General features: G+C 40.8%; 1 long non-coding RNA gene across 2 annotated transcripts; it reads left to right on the top strand.

Annotated features, from left to right (window-relative positions):
• The first annotated feature begins 1,019 nt into the window (after positions 1-1,019).
• Positions 1,020-4,755, top strand: LOC143834919 (uncharacterized). Of its 2 annotated transcripts, none has more exons than XR_013229938.1 (4): positions 1,020-1,278; positions 1,637-1,766; positions 3,454-3,583; positions 4,551-4,755. It is a non-coding gene; the product is annotated as an uncharacterized LOC143834919 (long non-coding RNA). The 2 variants fall into 2 exon arrangements; XR_013229934.1 differs by having other exon boundaries at positions 1,022-1,278; positions 1,651-1,766.
• Positions 4,756-5,554: the final 799 nt, after the last annotated feature.

Below are 5,554 nucleotides of genomic sequence, written 5' to 3'. Positions count from 1 at the left end.
AGCCCCTGCTGAAGAAGCCACAGCTACTCCGTGGGCAGACACGAGGGGTGTGAGGTTTCAGCAGACACCTGGCTCATAATTGTTCCTGTTCTTCCATGCAGCTAAATTTCTAGATGTCTGAGTTGATATCTGCCGATTGATTACAGGTTGAGCTTTAAAAGCCTAACCTCATTCCCCTTTAATATGTGTAGGACATATATAGGAACAGATGGAGTATTTAACTTGCTGAGTAAGTTCCTGACAGGTCACTGCCATAGACGGGCACTGCCAGCCAAGAGTGTGCAGAGGTAAGTAACTGGGCCAACACTACAGGATTCTGCTTGGATGAGCCAAAGGATCAGTAGCAGTTCATCAGTTGCAGCTTCCAAGCACTGAACCAGGAGTCAGTCTACATTACCACAGGGAGCATCTCTTGAAGCCACAGAGTCACACCAATTCTGCATGAGAAATTTGCCCCTGGACAGACTTTGATTGCTGGCAGGTTTTTGTGCTGCTTCCACATGACATTGTCAACAACTCAAGGCAGTCCAGGGGCTGGGTCAAGTTTTGATCAAGCTTACCTTGAGATGAAGGATAAAGCTCTTTGTTCTTAAGCTTTAATGTTTACATACAATCCTTGTTCAGGGCCAGTTATCAGGTGCAGCCTCTCACAAATCTACCGGAACAAATATATAGACCAAATCACCAAGAATCCACACACACAAAAGGGGGGGGGGGGTTGGATGCTTTAATGTGGTGATACCGCATAGCAATGCAGAAGTGCACTTTTTTAAAAACAAAAAGTAATTTGGGGGCATGGAAGGGACAAAAATTTGGGACCCCGAGACAACTGATGTGCTGTGATTGGCAAGTCAAGGAGTGGGGGGAGAAGTTCAACTTGTTTTCCCTTGCCACCTTGTTGGGAGGCAAAAAGCCATGATGAGATGGCAGGAAAAAACAGGAGGGGTCTCCCATCTGGGAGTTTGCAAACACATGGCTTACAACTGCACATTTTAAAGAAGGAGGCAGCACGAATTTTGTGCCTCTCTGTTGAATCGGTATCACTGTTGGCTACACTCTCCTGAGAGGCTGAGCAAAAGTGAATGTGAGACAAGGAAGGAGGGAGATGTGTGTTGTGCTCATATAAGGAGCAACAGAGTCTAAGCGAAGGCTATTCATTGCTGCTTTCTCCTAAGAGTCTCGGGAGCCTCTGCTAGCAAAGGAATATTGTACCAACCACAGAGAAGTTCGATCAGCGTTGATCTCTGCTAGCAGGAATCGGCAGCAGTGCCTACTTTTGTGAGTGAATGACATTACAGTAGCTATCATCCATTTTCATGAACTTTTACATGGGTGGATTGCACATTCTCTTGCCAACATAAAAAAGAAATGTTTTAAACATGTCTTTTTTTTTTAAGAGGATGTTTTCTCCAATGATATTGAGAACATCTCTCCTTTAAAGAAAGTTAAGCAATGTTTTGAGTTTCTAATGAAAAAATAATAATTTTAGGGAAAATGTAAGCATTTCTTTAGATTTTGATTTAAATTTGCCTAAAATGTTTCAGCTCTTTGCAATATATAAGAACTGGATCTCAGAAATGTGTGTTCAAAATGATTTTTATTTAGAACACTTATTAATAACTTCATCTCATTTAAGTTCTTTTCCCGTAGAATCCACGCATTTGATCCATTTGATCCAAAGGGAATTGGAATTCTCAGCAAAATAACCATGAAGCCTTTGGTACTTCTGTCCTCTGTCATTGTATGTATTCTCCTGGCCACTCAAGGTAATATGTTTGAACCAGAAAAGAAGATAAGAATGAATGTATAAGAAGTTTGACAGGGATCTGTACGAAATAAGAAGAGTGAAACAAAATCAGTCAAAAATTTCATTCCAGAATGAGAGTCAACGTGGTTAAGAGTGGTGGATTCTGATCTGGAGAACAAACCAGTCCTCTACTTGTAGCCAGTTGGATCACCTTGGGCTATCACAGTTCTCTAAAGATTGTTTTTGCAAAGCAGATCTGTTTGAGCTCTACCTACCTACCTTATAGGAGGATTGTTATGGGGAGAGGTAAGGAAAGGTATTTGTAAACTGCTTTGGGACACCTTTGGGTAGTAAAAAGTGGGGTATAGATAAACTACTTCTGCTATAATCACCAGACAAGTACTCATGGATTGCCCCGATGTTGTGAGTATGCACACACACAACTGGGGTGGGGAGGTCTGTGTATCTGGTGGCATCTCAGACCATAACCTGCTTTCCTATTGTAAGTCCCACTTCCTGGGATTGGGGTACATAGCTCAATGAAAGTGTCAACCTGGTTTGCCACCACAGTGAAAAAGGCAAACTCTTTGTCAGACTTTATTAGGAAAGCATTTGAAAATAAAATGGCTCTATATAGATTTGTCATGCAGTTCTGGTCACTGTATCTCAGAAAAAACATTACAGAGCTGGGAAAAGGTACGGAAGAGGGAAACCAAGATGATTAGAGGGGTGCAGAAGAAGAGTTGGTTTTTATACTCCACTTTTCACTGCCCAAAGCAGTCTCAAAGCAGTTTACACTCGCTTTCACTCCCTTTCCTCATAAAAGTCATCTTGTGAGGTAGTTGGGGCTAGGAGAACTGTGACTGGCCCAAGGTACCCCAGCAGGCTTTACATGGAGGAATGGGGAATCCACATCAGAGCCCACCATTCTTAACTACTACTGAATCACTAGACTACACCGGTATGAGGAAATGCTGAAAAGTTCAGGACTTTTCAGTTTAAAATAGAGACAACTAAAGGAGGAGATGATAGAGGCTTATAAAATTATGCACAGTGTGGATAGAGTTGACAAAGAAAACTTTTTCTCTCTCTCCCAAAGCACTAGAACTCCAGGCCATCCGATTAAGCTGATGGGCAGTAGATTAAGGATGGGACAAAATGAAAATCTTCTTTACCTAGCAAATGATTAAAATGTACAATTTGCTGACAGAAGGTGTCATGATGGCCATGAGCATAGATGACTTTAAAAGAGGCAAAGATAGGTTCATGGAGAATAAGAATGACAGTGTCTACTAGCTAAGGGGACTAATGGGTATTTCCATATTATGAGGTGGTAGACCATTGAATACTAGTGAATAACTGGGGAAGTCTTGTTATTGCCCTATTATTGGGCATCCAGAAGGACTGGTTGGCCACTGTGTGAGCAAGGATTCTGGAGAGATGGACCACTGGGCTGATTCACTAGATCCTGTTCTTATGTCACCTTGGGATGGGATATCTACCAGGGCCTAGGCATTTTGGCAGACATGACATGAACCCATGTCTGCACACCTCTGCCAGCTGCCTGCTTGAACTTCCCTTGCCCATTCATTTGCAAGCATTCCACCTCCTGTCCTCCTCGTGACAGGTGGGAAACATTTTTGGATTGAGCATGTAGTGTTGTTTATGGTAATGACAGTAGTACTTTCAGCTTTCTTTTCCTCCAGGGCTCTGTTATGAAATGACTGTCTTCATTTGCCGTTTGAAGGGAGGTAACTGTAAACCAGGAGTTACTACTTGTTCTTCTCTTCAGTTTAGCTTGGGACACTGTAAGGATGGAAGCAACTGTTGCATAAAGTAAGGCTGCTATTATTATTATTATTATTATTATTATTATTATTATTATTATTATTATTATTATTATTATTATTATTATTATTAGGGACTAGAATTCTTACTGGGACTCAAGGCAGATTATCCTTTTTTAAAGAGACAGTGTAAGATATTTAATAAATGATGTGATTGGAGTAGGAATGAAAAAAATAATGCAAATTTTTAAAAGCTGTCTAAAGCATGACAGTATAAGAATGCAGAAAGTGGATTGCAAAAGTAGAACACAATGCACTAAAATCAAGAAGATAAACAACCTAAACTACAATCCTATTCCCTTATAAAGTGCCCCTTCTTGAACTATTCTATTGTGCTATGCTTCTAATCCCTTTATTAAAAAGGCCTCCCAAACATTTCTGTCTTGTACATTCTCTGGAAGTGTGGGAGCCTATCTTATCTCAGGTAGGGCATTCCTTAGAGCTGGATGATGGGCCTTTGTTCATAAAGTCCCCATGAGTTAGAAATGATGGAACCTAACAACAAAGGGAATGCCTTAAGGTAGGAGCCACAAAACACTTCTGCCTTGTCCAGACTTTGGTCTGGCCTTCTACCTTCTTTGTCCCCATGCCATCAAAAGCCTACTGTTCTCCAGACGTTAGGAAACTGTGGCAACAAGTGTTGTCAAGAGTAATTTCTGCCCACAATTTGACCCTATGGCAGCCTGGCATTCCTAACATTAACCTTTAAGCATATAGTATTTACTTAAATTTTTGTTGTTTCAAATTGGTTCAAGATAGCGTGACTTTCACACTGTGCTTTTGCCCTAATACTGAAGTTTGAGACATCTGTCTCAGGTAGCACACTGAAATCTCAGGGGCATCAGCTGTCCCATGCAACTGATCATTTCTTCAAAAGATATATATGCTTGCTTGTCAGAACTACAGCAGATGGTAAACTATAATCCTGCTCTTACAATCTCTCTCTCTCTCTCTAGCAATTTTGCAATCTAACCAAAACTGTGGAAACTATGGAAAAGCGACTCAAGAAATATGCTCAGCAGACTGATTCTCATGTTATATCTTCATCTGTCTGTTGTATCCTCATCTTTAAATATATTCACATTATTACATGAAACTGCATCGCTGAACCCTGTATGTTTCCAACCATCCGAGTGAAGAATAAAAATCTGATGTCCTGTTGCTTTGCCACTTTATGATGCGGAGAAGTCAACAAGGAAGACCATTCACGCACTGGAGGTTTCATGCCGGGCTGCAGGCTGGAGTTTTAGTCATGACAGGTTGCCCCACCTCTTCCTACACCCACAATGGAGAGCATTTGACCTGGTGTACCTCATCTGCCCCCAATTTGTGCTCCTGCATGCGAGCTGGGGCAGTGAAGTTCCCAGTGCGTAAATGGTCAAAGTGATCTTTCCAGCTGATGTTGCATGATGGCCATCTCTTAAATTAGCATGCACCTACATGATAAAACTAGGATTTAGTACACTTGGGAGTCCATTAATAATTGGTCATGTTCTGTGCTGTGATTGATCTCATGGTGTTACTTTCATTACATTTCTGTGAGCATGTGTAGATAAACCTGTACTTGGCTTCATAATCTAGCAGAAACTTTTCCATGATCCACATATTTTCCGGACCTTTTCACTTATGACACATACAAAATACTTATCTATGATCTTACTAATAAAATGCTACACAGATGCTGGATTGTGATTGTGTAAAGGAAGCTGCCGTGCACAAAAAGAAGTATTCCAACTAAGGTGTGGGTCAGGTTGCTATTAAGGAAACATCATGGTTAAAAACGCTGGCTGAAATATCACCAAAGAATCTATTACAATTGCATACATCTAACTGCCTGTTCTTGACAATGCCAAGGGGTATATTGGTCCCATTTCCTGACTGTTTTTTCTTCAGATACTTTAAAACAATAATAAAGAACATTTCTGTAACTTCTGAAAAATGTTTCATAGACATTCTGATG

Source organism: Paroedura picta, chromosome 1 (genome assembly GCF_049243985.1).
Source record: "Paroedura picta isolate Pp20150507F chromosome 1, Ppicta_v3.0, whole genome shotgun sequence".
In the NCBI taxonomy this organism is placed as follows: Eukaryota; Metazoa; Chordata; class Lepidosauria; order Squamata; family Gekkonidae; genus Paroedura; species Paroedura picta.
Note: the sequence above shows the minus strand (reverse complement) of the source record. Positions and strands in the feature narration are given on the sequence as shown.